The 22,917-nt window shown below is 43.1% G+C and overlaps 1 protein-coding gene across 1 annotated transcript in view; it reads right to left on the bottom strand.

The window, feature by feature from the left end:
- The window catches only part of LOC128310588 (uncharacterized), a 61,078-nt gene that overhangs the window by 19,257 nt on the left and 18,904 nt on the right, over window positions 1-22,917 (bottom strand). Inside the window, exon 2 of the mRNA XM_053047269.1 lies at window positions 15,848-16,017. The gene's annotated coding sequence lies outside the window, so the exon portion shown is untranslated. The remainder of the gene's footprint in view (window positions 1-15,847; window positions 16,018-22,917) is intronic.

Genomic DNA, 22,917 nt, shown 5'->3' with positions numbered 1-22,917 from the left:
CCTGACATAACAATAAACCCAGCTGGACAGATTTATATTGCGCGACCCCTTCGCGAAGTGCACGGTTGCGGCTACAGGAAGGTTGCACCTAGCGCAGTTCCACGGTTCAGAACGAACCAAATCGACAAACAAAAATTGCTTACGGCGTCTGGGCAAACTGCATCCGTTTGCACAATGGTAAGATAAAATGTGACACATACGGCAAACCGCACAGTGGTGCAGCTGTTTAAGAGACGGTGTGTGGTGCAGGTTCGGTGCCTGCGCTGTTGCGGCCATGACTCAAAGGAGGCAATTTCACGAGCTGCTCGAGAAACGGAGCCCTTCAAGACGGCTTTGCCGAATAACCTTCACGTTAGCCTTCCCGGTACATTCCGCCGTGCCGATGCCAATCGGCATAAATGGATGTTTATGGTATTGTTTAGCTTTTTACATACTCTCCAGCGGGGCTTTAGAAAATGACTGACATTCGTGGGTCCAGATTAGCTCAAATCGTTACTTGCAAAGGTGTGTGCTATAAAACGGATTGTTTGAAACGACTCAAATAACCCTGCTACACTATCAGAAGGGAGGAGAAAAAAAAAACAATTTATCACACACGAATGATTGAAATAAAAATAACATCAAAATCATGGTACCCCATGACTTTCAAACGGTTCCCCGCACCACACTCGGAAAGGTGTCAAAACTTTCAACCTTCAATTCCACAACTCACGCTAATCACCGTCACACATCGACCGCTGTGTGTCTAACCACTTCGGCAACCTCCTCCAATCGTATCGATCGATCGATCGATCACACTCTTAGTCGATGCACATTGTTGTGCCACATTTGGGTGCCATTTTGATGGGGTAAACCCCTTGGTGAAAGGTAACGGCGCCATGCACAATCAGCTGAAAAGCTATCCATCAACGCGGATTTCATGGTGGGATACGGCGAGCTGGTGTCTGACATTCGCACACCGCCTGCTTGAAGAATGCAAAACTAAGGGAGAGAATTGATAGGAAATGTGTGTCTACTAGGGACACCGGAAAACATTGGAGAAGGAGATAAATTACTATGTGGTACTAGAATAAAAATGAGACACAGGCGAAGTGTTTATGATTTTGGAAGATTTATTTTGTGTCTAGACAAAATTTGAATAATTATACACTTTACTATTATGCAAGACTCCACACCGAAGACTTCTTACCCTAAGTGGGTTTGTTGAAGGTAACTTAACCCAACACAAGTGCCTTATAACCCTTTGTCCTTTCTTTACAAGAAGCATACAGTTATCCCCCCCTTGAGGGCAGAAATTCCATGCATAAATCCAAGTCACTTGGAGCTAGTTGCCAACTACGGCTACTTTGAGAGCCTTTTGCTCAGAAGAGCACCATTGGACGTTGACCTGGGGTACCACAGGTGACACAATTTGCATAAATTGTCAAACATGTTGCCGACCGACTTAGTCGATCAGTTCTGCTGTGTTCTCGTTTGGATGATGCTTCACCTGCATTTGACTGGCCGTTGAACTCACCACCGAACCTGTTGCCCACTTTGGATCACATCATCCGGGGGGTCCGGATGTGGGCATTAGACAACAACAACGAACAAAATAACCATCGTCACAACGAGAAGGAAATCTTCCCGCTTCTTCAGCTGACTGTGCAGGTTGAGGATAGAGCAATTATTCACAGCGAGCACCGTTGCGAATGTACTGACCTAACGAAGAAAAAAAAAACACAACATCCCCACCAGTACTAGCCCTGAGAATCTCGAACCTTAACATTAGACGATAATATATGTTCCTCTGTTGATGCGATCTTTCGCAGTCGTCTATTGAAGCTGTGCTTCAGCTTGTTGAAAGATTTAGACTTAAGAATGTTAGCATCGCTCTTCTCAGATCCGTATCTCGGCGATTGGAGACTTGACCAAGAACAAAGCATAGACGATTGCGATAGGTAGGTTAATTTAATTTCTAGCAAACAAGTTTAACGATGCTGGTTCTGTGTGGGTTTTTTCTCCTTTATTCACGCGAAACGCTCACTTCCTGTTGCGTCCATTCGTCTAGCGGTTTGTGCGTCATTAAGATTTATGGTTATTAGGCTAATTGACCTTGGAACCGCATCTGGACCACATGCGATGTTCCGAGTGTGTGATTTGTGTCCCACTAGTTTAAGAACTAGAGCAGAGATTACACACAGCTCACAGACTATTGCGGCACACAATCCTACACTGTTTGTTTATAATTATGTTGATCATGATGTGTATTTCTATAACCGAGTCCAGTCTTTTAAGGTCATTTTGACAGTGATTTGAAAAAAGAATTGAATATCCGTTCATAAATTAGTATCTGTGTCACTCAGTCATTTTATGGACTTTTATCGATCAGTAGGCAACGAACTCTACAGCCCTGTGTGGTATATGATCGATGAAGGGATAAAGACCATCGTGGGATCAAATCTCGTAGGAAAGCCATCTTAAATTAAATTTAGCTTTTAAATGCGATATGTAAGAGTCAGTTTATGTCACTAAAACAACGAAATAATCTCAACCATAAACACTATTTTCCAAATGCCCTAATGCGCCATTTAATGCAACAAAGTGTATGCTTAAACCGGACGACGATTCTGACAAAAGAAGCCTTGTCTAGTCGTGGTTGGTTGCCACCTTTTTGACCTGCGGTAAACCAGGAAGCTGCAATCGTGTTGCTGCAATATCATCAAGACTGTATGCGGCAACATAAGAGGATTAGCCTCCGCAGGTCACAGATGCAACAATCGATGACCTCGCCAAGACGTACACGCTAATGACCATCTCAACATCAACAGTGAATAATGCATTGTGATGCACCCCAGTGGGGTAACAGAGTGTAGATGATCGTCGTTGTGCATAAAACGAATTGAAAGATAAGCCAATGAAAGTTTTAAGTTACTTTTATTTATTTATTTTTTGGATATTATGCACCTACTGGAATACTTTGCACTTCACCAATTCAAAAAAAGAAAATTCAAATTTAAGTCAAGAAATAAAACTGCTATTATCAACTCATTAAAAATGATGCGTCAATCAACTAAGCAGATACTCTCGTCTGTAAACAGATACAGCATGTAAACATGATAATGCTTGCCGGCAATCGGTACAAGATAATTATTGTTTTACGTCTGTACGGAGACGTACCCCTACCATTAGAAGTGTAAATCAGATTGTGCTGGAACCATTGCGAACCATTTTTCGCAATGGAATGCGCTACTCTCATGCACAACGTGAGCAGCGAATTCAGCGTAAAGGAGAGCGAAATTGCATCGCTGAAAACGGCTACTAATGAACCGAGTAAGAGGCAACCGTTCCTTAGATTGTCTTAGATCATCTCTGCTACGGCTGTTGGTCACCCGCGCACATACGGGAGCATACGCGCGTGCGCAAGATGTTAAAGTCATCCCGAGCAAAAGATCTCGCGCAGAGTAGAGCACGGCAAACATATGATCAGCGGTCGGAGGCACATCCAACGTATGCTCGTATGTCTTCCGAAATGTATTTTTCATGCGAATCATACGCGAACCCCTACACGGGAGTTAGGGAATGGCATATCAGGTGGGATGCTTCGGGTGCACCTGTGCTTCTCTGCCATGTACCGGCGGTGCCGGTGCGCAGAAAAAAAGGGGCCACAGCAAATTGGAGAGCAAGTTTTTTTTTGCGCAGCAGAAAACGCGGACGGTTGTTTGTTGCACGGGTACAAATAATACCTTCCCGGTCCGCCGAACCGAAAAGGGTCCACCCGCAGCACTTGCGATCGGAAAAGATTACAGAGCGCGGGTGCGACTCGCGCACCAATCGACGGCATGAGACGGGACGCGACCGGCAAGCGAACGCGCCGGTACGAGATGAGAAATCTCGACAAAGTTGGAGACAATTTAGGTTAATGGTTTTTTGTGTGCCCTTCCATTCCACCTAACACACACACACACACACACACACTCATACACTCATACGCGGACCTTCTACCAACTGCGATTTGAGCGTCTCGAATGGTCGATCGATGGGCGAAATTCAATTCCACACGCGATGCACACGATGGAGAACTTGCGGTGTGGTTGCTTCGGTGCAATCTCTCACGACGGTGGGGAAGGTATACGAACATGTCCGAAATCTATGCACAACTGGAATTTGCCGGTAAATATTCGAAGGATGCAAAGAACCACATGATACCCATCAAATTGAGCAAGAGTGTGGTACTAAACGAATCGCCAATTTACGATAGGTCAGATCACTGACTAGGAAAGATTAATGTACGGACTGTGATGATCTGCTCGAGTCGTGTTCACGCGCATCTTAACAACCACCTGAGAATCCAAGTTGCAGCGCTCGACATGTTCCTTCAGTTATGTCTGATTTATATTCAAAAATTTAAAATTTACCAGAAGTCAAGTGAGCGTGTTAAACTCAAAGAAGAGACCTTTTCTCCATATTTAGATATGGTCCTGTTATTAGTTATTTCATTTAAAAATACATCAATGGCCAAAGATGTCTTAAGTGAGATAGCATTTGAGACAAGACGTGTCCAAAAGTATTGGAGATCTTCTCCATGTATTTTAGGAATATGAGGGACAACCCATGACATGATCGAATAGTGATAAACAAAACAGAATACTGAAAATCGATGCTCAACATTTCCATAAACCTTTCGTTTTGTTTCCAGCACAACAACATTTTTTCACTCGCAAACATAACTGCCAAAGCTAACCTCAACCTCCACGATTACTGAACGTCGAACTGTATGGACACTGGCATCTAAGGTATCGAGAAGCATGAAAACAGTCGGTGGATGCATCAGTAAAAGTGAACGTGTGGCAACATCACCAAACACCTCGGGACTGTTGTGTGAAGCAGAAGAAATTCCACCCTTTCCACACACAGTCGCCAACCACTCGTCCAGGCATGTGTGCAGCATCCTCTGAGAATGTATAGTCCGTAGCAAACAACGCGTCGGAGATGGTGATGGTGATGATGATGATGATGGGCATTGGGTAGAGGATGTTTTGCATAATAATTTAGGTTAACAAGGCGCGTGCGGTTATGCGAACCTGCGCTTGCACACACGCCGCATCGTTTCGACTTATGCGAGGGAAAAGGTTCGTTACTTTCACACTCTGTGCTGTAAAAAGGGAAGTGTCACTCTGGATGATTCGGGTCAGCGTTGCCTAGCTGGCTAGAATCGAGTGTGTTTCGATAGAAACCGGCTGGACGATCTCTCACACACATTTGTCGGGCGTTGGCAAGCCACGTTGAGGAGAGGGGCTCAGCCCATTGATCGCAGAAGGGTGAAAGTGTAATTCAATGCGAACAGGACCGTAGATCGAAGGAAAGCTACAGGGAAGTTATATTTTATTCACACCCAAACCGGTCATCACACAGTGGACTAAAAAATGACCACCACCACCAAGGCCGCCGTGTTGAAGAACAGGCGGATGAAAATTGTCAGCAATACCGGCGAACATGTTGAAGATCCCCCTGAACGCAATCAAGCAGTTTTAAATTAACTCCACACACAAAAGCTCCGCATGATTTCTCTTTGTTTTCTGTGTATGAAAATCCGATCGACGACACCATTCCAACGGAGGCAGTTGTGATTGAAATGATGAGTGCAATCATTGCAAGTTCCCTCATGCAGTTTAATTTAATGCTTCTGTTTTTTGCGCATGATTGAAACTACCGATTCCTTACCAGCTTCCGCGACAGACACCGCGATCGCCACCCGAGATTCGTCGAAGCATTGAAAGGCGGCTTCCGTTGTGACGGCGGTTGCACGTGGGACTGTCAATCGACCGATTATCTGTCACTCGGTGACAGTTCTCTGCACACAGCCGCTCTCCACGCGATCCAACCGCTCCACGTATTGGCCCTCTTGACGTGTTTCAGCCACTCAAGCACAGCACTCAGCCACTCCAAGTTGATGATGGTTGATTGATTCAATTTCCGAATGGAATTACTCAGTCTCAGCCGAAGGTGCTTCCCCGACACCACGGAGGCCCTCACCACGAGGCGCTGTAACAGTGTGTCACGGGAAAAACTCAATTACTCGGTTGGGGCTCCTGCCGGTGGATCAATTAGACAAATTGATGGCTTACTTTCACTGTCGTCCCACGATTTTAACACGCGGTTTTTGTTTTTGGACGCTTGCTTCGCAGCAAACGGGGGGCTTTTTCGTTGCGTGTTAATGTTTCCATTTACATCCTGCCGTGTTGACGAATGACGCACGCTAGACCATTAATCTAGATCCGAGTGTTGGCGTTATTAAGATCTTCCTCGCAAGACTAACTTTACTTCCATTAACACGTATGCTAGCAGGGAAAACGGGCACCGCACTCGAATAAAATAAATCTCGTTAAGCTTCACTGTTCCGACCACCGAACTTCCGATCCATTAAAGGGATGCTCAATCGAAGCAAGGTCTCTCTTCCGCTCGTTGCACTTTCCACTTCCAGCAGTACAGTTTCAACCGGCAGGTGTGGAAGTGTCTGTGTCATTGCACCGCACCAAGGTAGCCGGGGCCGGGCAGGGCCAAAACACTGACCCAGTTCAATTGTCAGCAGGTTGTAAGTGCAGCGTCAGCACATCCAAAAGGGTTGGCCTTAAAAACTGGCAAAGGCAAGGCAGAAATAAGTTCACTCCATTACCGGTTGTCGCACGATCGGGTGGATGATTTTCAGCATAGTCATTCGAAGCATTCAACGCCACCCGATAATGATTAATGGTTGAAGACTCTATAAAGGGACTGTTCCAATGATATCGCTGGATAGTTATGGGAGCTGTTTTGGTGTGGTTGTGTAAATTATTATCAAAATGTCTGTGGTGCCATCGATAACATAATGGCAAAAAATCCACTTAATTTCCTGTAAATCTTCGTATAGAATTTAAAATTGTAATTATATATCTTTTCCAAGTAGTACAACTATTTTCGACAAAACACACAATCAATTCTGCGATAAAACTATTTCCTCAATATGAAATAGAGCAGCTTTGAACTCGTGTATCTCATTCACCATTCAAACCCCAAAAAGGGAAAACTCAGAGCTCACATTTCACCTGCCGTTAGCGATCTTCGAGCGGAGGGGGGTTCGGGTTAATTATTTTGATAAACGAAATCCAGGGCAATAGTACAAGAAACACAAACACGTGTTCTCTTTTTTTTTCACTTGCTCTTTCCAATCGGTGGCAATCTGTACCGATGCTCCGGATTTTCCCATTCGATTGATGCCACGGCAAATTGCGGCACAGAGCAAACATGCAACCCTCCGACGGTGCCGGTCGCGCCAGTAAACTGCAAGTTTCAATGCACTTTTGGCGGTGGCGGTCGGAACACCATCGACGAGAGCGAAACTGGCAACGCACGCACATAACGCAGCGCCGCAAATTGCCAAATAATGAGAGGGGGCTGCGAACTCTGCCCAGGCGTAATGACGTCGCTGGTTTTTTTGCATACATCAAAAACATTCGCAATCGTGTCAACACGGGCAGCCCACAAGAGTGTGGCGTAAATGATTGCTAAAATAGGCGCAAGATATCACGTTAAATTACGGCACGAAGAAACAAGAAAAGGAAAGAATATGCATACACATATGCTTTTAAATACGCGCGCGCGGTTCGGCTTTTTCACCATTTTTATGTCACTTTCTCTGTTGGCAAGCGGGAGAGAAACTTTGGTTTCCATCCTCTCACCTGCCGCGATATCGCGTGCCTTTTGGTCCTTTTCGTTTACAATCGTAATCAACGCATATCATTTCGGGCTTTCGGTCTTTGGGAAACAAAAGCTGTAAGGGATGAACAGTCGAGAAAGTTTTCCCGAATGGAGAAGCAATGACACGCAAATGAACATTTCTTTATTTTAATGATTGCGGCTATAGGAGCTTCTTGATTTTTAAAATTATTCTGAAAATATTATAAATTATTCTTGTACATACAGACACATAAGTTTAGCTATTAATTGAATTAAAGATTTCTCAGCTCAAATTACAACATAAAAAGGAATGAGGTTAATACATCTTTGAAGAGACTCCGTTGAGGTCGGATTAGCGGAAAACACAGTTAATAGATATAACAGAATTTGTGCAATAGTTTTGATTAGAACTAGTTTTATTTTAATTTAATATACACAATTTTCGGCTCGACGACGGTTCGGTTGTGTATTGTGTAGATCTCCACACGACAGGACCGGTCCAAAATCCCATTCGATCAAATAAAAAAATTGTGCCAATAAACAATAAGAAAAAGACACAGTTATCTTCGAAATTTCTAGTTTTTGGAAGAATGTGAGATAGGCAATCGCTTTTCCCAATTTATTATTTCTCTTCAACCGCTCTTTTCCTGAAAGATCTTGCCACTTCCTGCCGATTTCTAAACATGCATCGACCAAGAAAAGCGAGCTGAGGAGACCATTTTCAGACAGAACTCCACATTCCCGAACCGTTCCGTTACTGTTGCGCGATCGTAAGTCGATAGTCGATTTATTACGTTTGTCAGAGATAGACGGACGCCGATTAGCGCTACAAGGGAAAAGCAATATCACAGAATTCCGTTCTTGTACCGGTGGCGATGGCCCATTTTCCACGCGGTGCACGATGATTTTTTTATTTGTTGCTTTACAATCAGCTGCGATCGATCGTACCAAACGGGATGCAGACACGACAGGCAAATGCGTTTCAGCGGCAGCAAAAGATTTTCGTCTTGGCTGTGGCTTTTTTTCTACCTTTCGCCAACCACTGCAACAATGATAAATGAGATCGTTTATGTTCCCAAAACGATCGCTTCGAATGCACGGGACGGTTGGTTGATTTCGTGCCTACACTCTACACAAACCACAAAGAACAAATTGCAGCCTTTTTTCGACTATTCGATTCGAGTCGTTCAGGTTCGTCGCTTAAAAAATAATCATTATGACATAAGGAAGGGAGTGAAGAAATTCCGACTCCATCATGCACCGTCGGCCAAACGCGACACGGTGATCTCCAGTTGTTTCAGCCGTAAAGACAACAATTTCGCTCTTTAATGGCACCTCAGTGCTAGACTTGTCAACGTAACAAACACCACTGATTGATGATATGAAGCGAGAAAATATGATTTCTTTTCTTTTCCACTGCCCTCACATTAGACTTCAATGCACCGGCGGAGGCGAACCGCACACCGCGTCATCGAGTTGCGCATTCGCTGTCGCATGATTTTTATTGTTTGCTTGATTAAGTAAACAAAACACAACGAAAAAGAAAAAAATCAACGCAACAAGTACTCGCTAGAATCAAAATGCGATGCGGGGTAGGTAGCTAATTTATGGTTTTATTTAATTTCGTCTTATTTCCTCCTTCTGTTGTTTCGCAGTGCGCAACAAAAGAAAAGCAATATCAACGGTCAAACCAAATCAGTGCTTTCCCATTACAGCAAGTTGTTGTTTCGAGCTTTTTGTTGTTGTTGCTTCTTCTATTTTTCTTTGCTGCTTTTTGACTTTCTGTGTGTGTTTGTCGCTGAACCCAGCATCCGGTGAAAGATTGGAAAAGTCGTCAACCAAAAAACAAAAAAAAAACGGGAAACAGTGTCGAAAACAAAGCTGTCCGTAAATTAAATTAATCAACCACGTCCAAAATTAGATCTGCACATTGCGGAAAGGGCAAATTGGCGGGGCCGGAAAAATGTCCACCTTTGAAACAGGAAAAGCTACCCTCACCCATGACGTGACGTTCTCATACATCAAACCACCGATGCCAGCTACCTCCAGCTCTACCTTTATCGCAGTGTGACTTTCTTGTCATTTAGCGGCAAGAGTTTCGGAGTGGGATTTGGAAACACTTGTTTGAATTAAGTTGTGACGACAAAAACCAAACCTTCACCAATCCCATCCGGTGATTCTTTCCCTCGCTCGCCCGCTCGAAGAGAAGCTGTAGCCGATGAGTCAAGGCAAAACGCTAACACCGGTCTGTCACGGGTCCAAATGTCGAACGGGGTGGAGTAAGTGCACGAGCGCGCGTGTGTTTGCGTCGTAAAAAACAAGAAACAAATAAAACAAAGGCCAGTTTCTAAAATGAAAATATTCGAGCACCTTCCGGAAACGACCACGAAAACCGCGGCGGCTTCTATTTACCCGGCGCTCGATCGCGTCCATTGGCGTTCGAACGTTGGTGAGGAACAATTAAAGAGAAATTATGACGCAACCAACAGCGCACCGCTATCCGGCGAGTGTCGGAGGTATCACTCATCATGTTAAAATTATTAAGACAAACCGCACCCGGTGCAAATTACGTGAGGATGCACCGCCGCTGGAGAAGCGACGAGAAGTCGACCGGATCTCGAAAATGGCGGGTTCGGGGTTTGATCGTTATTTCACGTCCGGATCGCATCTGGGATCGTGCGTTATAGGATGAAAGTGAAAACACCCGATCGACAAACGGTATAAATGGCCGCAAGCCCCACAGCATACACACACGCACACTATAAAATGTCGATCATCTCTTGAATGCGTCGGAAAAGGTTTATCGATCCCTGTGTGTTCTTGTGAGCGTGCGTCAAAATGTGAAGAATTGCATTGTGTTCGCTTTTAATTTCGCTCTAATTTAAACGATAAACGATGTTGTACGCACATCATTTTCTTCCGATTCCAGGCGGCATAGCAGCTGTTTAATTCGTCGGTAAGAATGTGGACTCGCGGCCACTACCTGTAAAGGGCCGCTCGATAGACCGCGGTTAACTTTACCTCATTTTTACCTCTTTGTTTGCAAGCAATTTTACTATGGAGCGGAATGTGGGAAAACAGAGTTTCAACACTTGCGCTATTTCTGACTTTTACTTCGTATTATACTTTTGCTTTTATTTTTTGCCCGACATGAGCAGCACAAAACAAAGCAATGCATGGTTTTATTTGCGCTATTTTTATGCCTTTTGTGCATCCGTTTTGTACGGTTTTACCCTGGGGGTGATCGTGTGGCCAAACTCCCGCCTCCCTCCAGTGTGCTCGGCGTTATTTAATTCCCTTGCCAGATGCCTTACAGCAGATGGAATTGTAATCACTGTTAAAGTTATGTTTATTGCACAGTAACGTTACTTTTATTGAGGAGCTGTCTTGATGGCGTACCGGGCATGTATTACGCGTGCGTTGGGTAACTCTTTATTGGAGTTTGATAATCTGCAGGATTTTATTTTATATCCATTAGCGCTGAGATATAACAACCATTATTCTATCGCAAAAAAGAAATAAATCACGATGCAATGCATTGCGGACATTCACATCACTCTCATACGCGAGCAAAAACAGATCAAAATCCACTTTCTTTATGCGATTTAATCCCTGAAATAGATTGAGACAATCCTGAAATTCTAAATTCTTTCTTCGGCACTGCAAATAATTTGTTCCAATTCAGTTTTATTCTAAGTTGTTAGATGTTAAGATTAAGAATAGGATTTTAAGATGTGTCTAATATAACGTCAAATTAATGTAGTTGTTCCCAATACACTAAAATAAAACTCTTCCTGCTTTAGGACATCTCAGGACCTCAAGAAGCTCATGACATTTTATGTTGTATTTGACCCGTTCGGTTAGACAAATTCCCCCAAAAATGCTCCACGTTTGCTTGTTCTTTTAATTTGAATATTAACAGCTACATGTGTTAGGCCCGTACGTTCAGAGAATAATCACTTTAAGTTGAAGGTTGACTTTATTGATCTATATCACCTCTCAAAATTCGGTTAGACAATGCCACGCTACATTGAATTGCCGTCTGTCAATCTTTAAAGTACGAAGAAGGACATAAGCACCAAAAGACGGTGGTCGCGCCATTAATAATTGAACGATTAGATTTTGAATGATGACGATCATGTGCTCAATATTCTGCAAGTTCAAATGTCACTTCCGTCATCTAGCCCCGTAACGAATTTGCAAACTCACGCACGGTACCAGTTTGCCCCGTCCCGAATCATTATAAACATTTAAGCTTTTTTCGCTCCTATTTATCGCGTTGTGTGTTGCAACGCCGTTCAGGCGTAAAGTTTGGACACCATTGTTGGTCTGCTTGTTTTTTATTCGGTACCAGACAATGAGCTGTTTAATTTTATTTCTTGGTTAATTCAACTGGAGCACCGTCTGATCGCAAGGCAAGATGCGAGCAAAACATGTAGAGGCAAGCATGTCAAGTTGGGTAGAGGATAAACAAATGCATTTAATCCAATGAAGAGGAAAACATACGCCCTAAGTAGTGTAGGACACAACCATTGTTTGTGTAAAAAAACAGGAAAGAGGTTGCGAATGTCATAACAGCTGAATTACTTCAGATTTGCAAAAGAAATATGCAAAGAAATTGACTTTTTAACACCATTTTCCAATTATTAAACTACAGTTTAAATGTGTTTAATAAAAAAGAGTCTCAGTTTAAGTTATCACCATATAAAACAAGGCATCCAATAAAACAAACGGCAACGAGATAAAAAATAGATGAAATAAAAGAACAGACAAGACTTTTCTTCCATCTTCCCAACCGAAACCCGCTCTCAATTGTATTCGTTGTGTACATTTTCGAGAATGTTTACCACCGTTACACTGTGAATATGATTACCATTGTGATGATGCGTCCCGTTTAACTGATGACATGCTGACTAGCGTACAACCTGGGTCAGATCAGGGCGGATAAGCTTAACGCCCGAAACGGGACGGCTGAAGAAAGTGTTTAGTTGTTGTCATTCGCTTTGCTGCTGCGTCGTTTTATCAACGGTATTTTTAAGGTAAGTCATTTATTTTATTTACAGTGCCTACATGAGAGCACAAGACTAAAGACCTGCCAAAAGCATTTATTTGCAGGCTTTAATGCAGCTGAATGAAACGTAACGAAATTTTGAAGGTTTTGACCATTGGAGACTGTCAAAATAATGGCATTGGACGGCGGAATCGAAGCTTAAAAAAAACGAAATGCAAACACCGGATCTCCATTTCACATAATACGTTTTTAAACATCGCATCAACCCACTTCCCAACTCACCAACAAGCAATAGCTTCGTGAGAACAACAGTGAGGGTTTGATGATCGGTTACCGGAGTGTTACCGGAATTGATTTGTCCCTCGCCCAGGGTGTGTCCGCTACTTAAACCCTTCCCACCGCACCAGTCGGATGCCAGTCGAATAGGAAAAACCGAAGCAAACGTTACTAATTCCCATGGAAAGCACCAGGAAAGGTAGTCTCCTATGCTTTCAATTCGATCACCCAAAAATGAATCCTAACCGGATTGGTGCACCTCGAGTGTTGTTTCCTTCCTGCTTGAGGTTTGCCGGCGCCCGCCTGGTCTTAAAATTTGGCTAAAACGGAAGAAAATGAACTGGGGGTGAAAACTCTCCATCTGCTGGCGTCTCCCTGGAAGTAAGTGTAACAATTTAAATCCACCATCAAAAAAAAAAAGAGACATTGAAAACGATCGAAACTGAAAGCATAAAATTACGCGATCCCCAACAGCCATCCCTCCCATCATCTCACAAGAGAAAAAAAAACCCATCTTGCAACCATCGGAAAGGAATGGAGGCGCGTCGCGTAACGACGCAAATCGAATTGAAAATATCTGCTCAATTTTCACTTTCCTCTAATCGGGTTGAAAAATGCCGATCAAACATTTAATGTAAAGCAAGCGTGTGGAATCCCACTGCTTCGCGGCGTTGCCGCCACTACAACGATCGAGTAGCGGAAAAATGGCCCCAAAGTGTACAGGAAATCTTTGATGTGTCCGCAGGTATGCATGTGTGTGTATGTGTTTGTGATTTAAAAAATGCTTCACAAAACGAACGAATCTCGCAAACCGTGTGTCATTTGGTGAGGGATGGTCGATGTGTCGATCGCGAGATCGCAAAAGCCTGGCGCAACTGTTAAGTGCATTGTTAACAGTGCACACCACACTACCCTCCGTCCCTCCGGTAATGCGAAGCGATCTCCAAGAGCGGAGCATTGAACTTGGATGGTATGAGGGCCCATCTTATGCATGCGATTGTTCGCTAGATGTGCCTTGGCTTTGTATTGTTTTTTTTTCTCCACGCGTTGGGGGACACAAGGGTGTACACAAGGGAGAAATTCTATGCCTCTATTTGCTTTGATTCGTTCCGCCCAAGATATCGACAAAGAGGTCCCAACATTCGTTGGAGTGATTTAAGCAGCTACTTTTACAATGCTTTAACCACATTGCTGGTTCATGCTCGGTGGTTGCGAAGTGCACGCAGCGTTTAGACGAAAGTTTTATTGGAATTTTGTTGTTATTGTTGAAAACTTTGGATCCAAATTTCATTGAGTGCTCTAACATATTTAAACATATATTTTAATTGATTTTCCTTCCCCGAGCAGAGTTGAAAAGTGTACCGATATCGCCATAAGGTCTTATTTAACGCATAAACATATCCACTGGTGCTTCGAGCTTCGAGACACCTTAATTGAACTGGTCCACCAACCGTTATATGGCACTGGTGTACGCCCATAACTACGCACATCAGGCACCAATCGAAGCGACCCGATAATTTTCCGGCGCCACTCTACACACTTCGATTTACATAATTCAAACACGTTCGAACATTACCTCACACACAGCTGCCACCGCTGCCGGTGCTGCTCAACCATTGCGAACCTTCTTCAGCGTCACCGCAGAAACCCTTGCACCGGATTCGCCTGGCTGATTTCTGCTAGCGCCGTTGCCGCCAACGTAAACATGCGGAACTGCCACACGTTCTCGGCAGATCCGATTCGATGACCGATCAACCGGGGGCTAGGTGCGAGAATTGTTTTATTGCAATTCCATGTCATCCCAGCACCAAATATAGATTGATTCCATCATGCAACTCGTGCAAAAGTAACAACAAGCCCTGGCAAACGCACTGAATAAATCCTTTCCCATCAATGTTTTTTTTTCCCCAAGGGAAATAATGTAATCCAACCCCTCGATTCGATTTGTTTTGAACCATCTCCTATTTCAACGCAGCACAACTAGAACACGGCAACCGTCGGCACAACGAACGCCCAAGTACAGTTATCCAAAACGAAAGACTTCAATGCTGCGTGGCGACAAGCGACGAACCCGATTCAACCAGTCAGTGCATTCTATTCGAAATCTCTCTCATCGCTTTCTCTCTCTCTCTCTTTAATGGTTGTGTGTTTTTAATTCTACAACCCATTTGTGATAATGCTGACGGCATTCGATTCACAGCTGAACGGGCTCTGCGGCAACCGCGGAATCCAATCCAAAAAAGGGAAACAAACAGCGGAACTTCAATCATCGATAACCACCGAAAACCCACAAAAGGAAACGATGGAAAAAATACGCTACCTTATGTGATTATGTGCGTGCTCGTGTATTGTATTTGTTGTGGTTGGAAAGGACAACGAAGCAACAAAAAAAAAACACAAACGATTAAGTCAATCAACCGCAAACGATTCAGTATTCTACAGTGATCGCAGTAGGCAGAACGATGGGTAAGCATTTTTTTAATCGAATTGATGATTGAAGCATTTCTTTTTTTTTGGTTTCAATCGACAATAAACACGTAACGAAAATTACAGTTAAGCGTACACATTTATGACGCAAACGAATGGAAAAAAAGGCTAGTACAATTTAAGGTGCACGACAATGTAATTAATAATTAAAGTATTATCGATTCTATCAGCGTCATAGATGGTTGGTGCTTCATGCGGCACCAACCAACAGGTCCAATATTAACATAATTGACTTCACTCACCGTCGTCATGATGAAATTAAGCGAAAAATAATCAATCTCTCTAGTTCGATCGTTTCGAACAATAAACATTCCATTTCCGTTTCAACCAATCCACCGCTAAGTTCTGTTGTGCATAAACGTTTCCAACCACACTTACCGACAGATGATTCGTAGCGTGAGAGGTGTGAATAACGGGACTGCTCGACTCATAAGAATGATTCCACGCCCTGTATGCTTCCGTCCAAAAGTGGCCCCTAGTCCATGACTTTGGGAAGGGTGGACGTGGAACCTTTACGTCGTGACTGAGGTGATCGAATAAGGGTGAATCTAAACAGAAAAGAAAAGGAAAAAAGGATGTCCAGTTGAGTGGAATCTTAGAAACGATTAAAATTAGCACAAATTGTTTACCTAAACCTAAAGCAACTTCATGTGATTTTTAATATCAACAAGTAAAAACAAACTAAGAAACTGAAAGTGGCCGCAGATTGATTGGCGTTTTCACACCATTTTTTATCGTTTCGTGCTCGAACGCTTAGATTAGCTAAATTAAATAACACCGGATTCGGAATGAAAGACGAAAGTCACGGACGCATTGCACGCTCTTGTCGCGATTGCGCAAACTCCCATTCAGTCCCCGATTGATGACCCTCCCCCCGTTCTGGGGAGATGTGGCGCGTGCCACTTGTCTTTCGCTCGGTTGACAACTCACGTCCAGCGATGCTTTGTACTTCCCCTTTCTTTTATTATTATTCTACAGACCCGTGCTTTTAATTTATTTGCACTAAATCTCTGTCAACCCAACTCCTTCTCCTGCTGGATACATCATCATTCAAGCCCTGGAACCCATTCAACTCACTTGGCGGTTTATGTTATGAATTTCTGATTGCAGTGTACGCGGAAAAGAAACACGAAGTTTGCACTAAATGCATCTTAAAATCACACGAAAAATGGCTGTGCGAACTTTTGTGTTTTTGTTTGCTGCAGATGACCAACTACCAACTCGCCCAACGTCTTTCCACGTGATTTCACTTTAATGTTGGTGCGGCTAGCGTTATGTCATGGAGTGTCGGGGTGTGCGCTATCTGCATAGTTGATTGGTTTGCGAACGATCGCAGCGCATATCCGTTAGCGACCAAAAACGTTGCGAATTTTGCATACAAACACACGATCATTAGCGTAAATTAGGGTACGATCACACTGAGGCAAGGTATCATCATGCTGGCGGTGCTTCTAAATAGGCGAGATAATGTTCGGTATGTAGCTAATGATCAAGAAAGGATTACTTAACAGCATTCTCCACGATCGTGCATATACGTTTCGATCGTAATGAAGTGTGTAATTTAATTTGAACAAAACATTAGCTGACATGAGCACATATTTAGCGGGTCGATTTAATTTAATTAATTTTGATCCACTTTTGAACAACCATAAACAAATGATTGAACACGAATCTTGATTGATCTATTGAAATTATAGCATTACACAATAAAAAAATTGGATATTTTTATCTTTAGTTCGATTGAGTCAAATTTTCCAATCTTCACCGTGGTACATGAATTTTTCATATTAAACAACTTCTATCACTCCGTGTTTTGCTCAATCAAAAAAACAATCAATCAAACGAAGCAGCATGAATTTTCCCACAGTTTGCTTTTCTCCTCCAATGTCTGTTGCCTTTTAATCTCTTCGTGTTATCATACCACATGCTTTACACGATATAAATCAATTACCGCAGCATAAAACCGAAACATGCAACCAGAGTTCGCTAATGCATCTCACAGCAGACTCACCGACCCAAACGGAGGCCCGCAGCGCGAATAAAACGCTAAAAACAAACACCAAAAACAGCAGAAAAAACCACATAATTCACCAATGGAATGTTTGGTTTTATTAAAGCGTACACTTCCACGCACGGCGCACGCTGTGTGCTATATGCTTCGAACATTATTTTGCTACATACTTAATACATGTTTACCTTTTACACACTGCCCGCACGATGATTCGAAATGTAAACAAGCATAATTATAGCGCAAACCATCAAATCAAATGGTGGTTTTATATCGATCGTAAAAATATTTGCAACATACCAACGGTTTTGCATTGCTAATATGGATTCACATCATAATCATCATCATCACCATCAACCGGCCGAAAAAGTGATGCCGCAAGAAAGTGTGCCTAATTTCGTAACAGTCCGGTTTGATTATTGTGCATACTGTTATTAAACGCACATTTAGATCATTCCGATAAAGAAAGCATCAGTTTACGATAGCTTAAGGTGATTTTATTTCCTATATCTTTCTTTCCCTATCCGTAACACGTAAGAGCGGTATGCGTAACGCACCTGTAGGCATAAGCGTTACATTAGGCCGACACGCTTATGCTGTGCTACACACTTCTAACGTCATAAAATTCTTACTTAACCATACGGACCACGATCGCACATATGCGAAACGGTAAACTTTACGATTGCTAACCAATCGTTAGAGACCGTGTTTGGCATTTGGTGGTTGAAATCGAATGGCACGCAGGAATTATGTTCGAGCATAACACCGGAGGGAAAAAGGGCATTACCGAGATCTTTAATTAAATTATCGCTATGTAATGCACATATCTGTGCTCATTCGAGTACCCGTTCGAAGAACAGATCTAAAAAACTCGAACTACGTCATCTCCAGCACGGGATTCCATCAGTAAATGCTTTATAATTACAATTATTAACATTGCTATTAAATTACATTCTAAATTGGTGTACAAAGCAATCAATAAAAAACATTGCTTGAATTGCACGCGGACTGAATGGTGAGTCTCTGTTTTTTTTTTATGAAACAGAACACGGTCTCTCAATTACTAAGCTATTTTTGGTTAACTTCAGCTGCCGATTTGGTGTCACATGGCTAACGATGCAACAGTTGTTCAACCTATTTAAAACCCATATCGAATTGTGAAGTCATTAATGTGGGCGAACTAAACTAGTTCATAATATTTAGAAATTTTAACACAGTAACTTTCATGGTTTTAGTCAAATTGGTGTGGAAAAATAATAATCCTTAGTTTAATGTTGCAATTCCTCAACCAAAAAAACAACAACACATTCTCTTGTTCATTAAGGACGGTGGTAAATGTTGAGCCAATTACTCACTTACTTCTTCATTCCAAGGACAGTCACATTATTTTAACGAACCATAAAATGCTGCCGTTTGACAAAAAAAGAAACTCGCGGATCAATATCCATCACGGGTTTGTGTTTGAAGGACCGTCCGCGGCTTAGATCTCCATCACTAAAACTTAACCTTTTGGCTGACACGGTGGTTTAGCGGAATTTCTTCAACGCGACGAAGCTAGGGCGTAGGTTAATCGTCTGTTTAACCTCTCGCAGCAAGACCATAAACGTTTCATTTGTGCGTATTATCGATCGTATTTGTGAAACGGAGCATTTCGGAGCGAAGAAAATGTTCTCGCTTGACTAAAATGCTTACTAATCCAATTAATGCTACGGTCGGCAAGTCGTAAGACGTCGGTAGGATGAGGATAAATAGACAAGCAAAGTTTTTATGAACAAAATTTAACTCAGAAAAATATAATGCAAAGAGTATGTTACGTTGCATGAATGAAAACTAAATTTAAAGCTGAAATATCTTAAAATTCCATCAATTCCACGACATTAACAACACATATTGTCCTAGTAAATAGTAATATCTTGATTCTTCCCACGATACGCGGTGTATTATTACAATCACACACCTTTTCTTGTCGTGTAATAATATTTTCATTTACACCAGCAACAACATTTCCACCCGAATGCTTCTCAACCAAGGTTTTGTTTGGCGCGTTTGTTCCCCCCTCCCCCATCTGTACAAGGCTAATCGCCGTAACCTTCCACGAAGGGCGCGAAACCTTTTCAGCAAATGCTCGCAGCACCTGACTCGTTGGGGGCACCTTACTGTTGCACAAGGAAAACAGATTAACGCCTTTGACGGGGGACACGGGTGACAAATGGCGAAAACAAAACGACACCGTTACGAAACGCAGATCCAAACACCCGCGGATGAACCCTACGTTAGATAAACGCACGAAAAAACCGAGCGACTAGCCATGTTGGCCACACTGTCCGAAACGGGAGGGAAACCAAACCATCGTCCACTATCCACAACAATCCAGGCTGGCTAATGAAGCATTGTCAACAGGCAGCTTAGCATAGCGGATGAGTTTTAGCTCGGGAAGCGAGATAAAGCAGACGGTAGGCCTAGCGTAGGAAGTAACCGTTGGACGTCCTAACCTGAAGTCGCATCTCATTAGCAAATCGTTGGGTAATATGGTTGGGTTAAAGCACCCGGTGGCTTTGAAATGTTGCGCCCGGTTGATCACACTGTTATGAGATGAGAAAGATGTAAAGATCACAACAATGTCTTTGTAACATTATAAATGTTGCTACTCTTTGGCTTTTTTGTAACTTAAAAAAAAAAATGTTTCAACCACAAAACTTTCTTCCTTGTTTTAATTATAACCTGTATAGAGGTAACGTTGTTCATTCTTCAGAGACTCCTCTAAAGACATCAAACTTTTCCGACAAACGAAGACATTTACATTAATCCCATTCGAGAAGAAGGTTTTTCCTGGTTAGAACATTCCTTTCCTTGCGCAACAAAAACAACCGCAACAGCAGCTTGGCCATGATTTTGATCTGGAATTTAAACACAACCTGCCGCCTTCGAATCCGTGCCGCCTAAAACAACACCTGCACAGCTTGTAGTTTATGTGTATAAATTTTTCATTCCATCCCTTTGCTTATGCCACACGGCCCGGGGCACACGCTCGGCGGCACTGCACTCCTACGCATCCTACGTTGAAATTTGAATAATTCAATTCTAAACCCAATCTCGGCCCGTCCTTCGGCATTCGCTGAAGATATTTTCTTCATTCCTGGCTAGACGACGCAATGGCAATGGCGACAAGGTCTTTCCATCCCGCGCCGTGCACGGGCGTCACACCGAGCCCGATCAGCCCCATCTGGCGGTGGCAGTTTAAATAAGCCGATGAATAATAATTGAAACCTCGGCTCAGCATTGTATGATTGCCGTTTGAATGCACGCACGGCACGGTGGAACTATTGAAAAGCAACCGGGCAACACCAAGGCAGGAAGCTGAAAGCGATTAGGCGGTTTAGTATGCAGCTATAGCTGCAGGCATCGAACGAACGAGCAGGCGGCTGATTGCATTACACAGTAGCATACACACCTTAGGGACTTGCCTCGGACCAGCGCTGTAACGATAGAGCTTACCTCGTTTGTTAGAAAACTCAAGAGAAAACAAGCTATCTAGAAGAGACAATTAAAAATCTTCTTTAACTACATAATAGCACCAATTGTTAAATAGTGAAAAAACATCACAATCGTAGTAAACATTGGAGAGACAGACGCCTAATGGAGCTCATGAAAGATTCTCCTGGAAGTTACTGATGTCAAGGGAAAAGATTTTGCAGCTGCAAAAAAAAAACAACAAATAGTTGGAAAAGATACAGCACAAATTATGTCGACGAGATAGAGTAAAAATCTTTGACATCTCCTGGAGTTTTTTCGACCCTTGGAGGGTGGCCACATTTGTTGTCTTACCACACCTCGACGAAGAAACCTGGTGAGCTAATTTTCCGCATGTTTTACGTCGAATTAAAACAACCACACTAGCTCTTGACCGTGGTTTTACGACGGTTGTTTACGACTAATGTGCATTAGCGTAGACCATTAGACACCGCGCACACACAAAAACAAAAAAACTTCCACAGCGTATGACCCGGGATCGATCAACACGAATCGATCAATTAAACTCAAGGTCCACATGGTAAAACTTCTCCCAACCAACACGACGACCCCTTTATCGGTTTTCTTTCCCTTCTATACTAATGCAACATGCAACAAAAAGTAACAACCATTGCCAGCTGTGGAACTGGAATACGGCACCAGCTCCCGAACCGTGGCCCGTACGAGGCATTCACAGCGGCCAGGGCACGGGAAATGCCTTCAGCTTCGTTCGGCGCGCGCATAATGTGTTCAAACTTGCGCAACGAAATCAATTAAAACTATCGACACACAAACACACGACGAATGCGAAATGCTCGCGCACAAATGCAGAGCTAGCTAGTAATTTAAATGCGTGGATAGAGGGGACAGAGAAACAAAAAGTTTAAATCTACCCTAAAATAAAAAGCAAGAGATCGAACGCGTCCCAGAAGTGTAGGTCAAACTAAGGCAGCCTGAAGAAATCGTCTAAAAACAAACGACTGCGGGAGCATGTCGTACACTCATCTTAAAGACAGCTTCAAAGGCACGAAACGGAATCGTTTGCCTAGTCATTCCCATACAGCATCCGAACACGAAGCGTCCTACAGAAATTCGGAAGTTCAATACCACACCTTAGGAAATGTTAAGCTACCCACGGCGTTACGGGCGAGATGGTGGTTTGGTTTTGTTTCGACGTGACGAGGGAAACAACGTTTCGGTGGTTTTTTTTCCCAGGACGATCTCCCCGACTGTAGCGAATTGGATGAGTAACGCTTCATGGGGTTTTGTTTTGCGTTACTACCACGGGAAATAGATCAACGCTGGTGTGTGGTTTGGGACATTTAACGGAACGCTTTAAATTTAAATTTCCCATATGTAATCGCAGGGCAAGGTCCGGTGGTGTATATGGTAGTGGCGCTGGTCTTCACACGACAGGATCGGTTCCAAAGTCCCATCCGAACTTATCTCTCAGTACGCAGGACTGACTATCCAGCTACGGGGATATAAAGTCGAAGAAAGGCCTTTAGATCAAATCCCAAAAGAGCCCACCCCCGGGGAGAGTATCAACCATACACCCGGGTAATACTTGAACTTACAACTACATCACTATAAAAACTGATACTCAACGTGACTATCCCTCGTTTTTTATTTCTCGTCGACCAGTTGTTGTCGCACATTCCACACCGTCCACAACAACGATCACATTGTTCGGGATTGATCGATCAATCAACCTTTTGTGGAGCATACCGTCCGGAGTTTCCGAACACGATTACACGAAATATCGCTTCAACGCACCCATTTCGATACGTGTGTAACACTCCGTCGAAGGGTGCGCGATCAGGGTTACATTTCGACGGTTACCATCACACCCAAAAACTGCACTCAAACGACTCGCCAGTCAATCATTAAATCCGTGTGAGGTTGTCCTTCATTACAGCGTGTGTGTGTT

Source organism: Anopheles moucheti, chromosome 2 (assembly GCF_943734755.1).
Source record: "Anopheles moucheti chromosome 2, idAnoMoucSN_F20_07, whole genome shotgun sequence".
NCBI classification, from domain to species: domain Eukaryota; kingdom Metazoa; phylum Arthropoda; class Insecta; order Diptera; family Culicidae; genus Anopheles; species Anopheles moucheti.
This window is presented reverse-complemented; position numbering and strand designations above follow the sequence as displayed.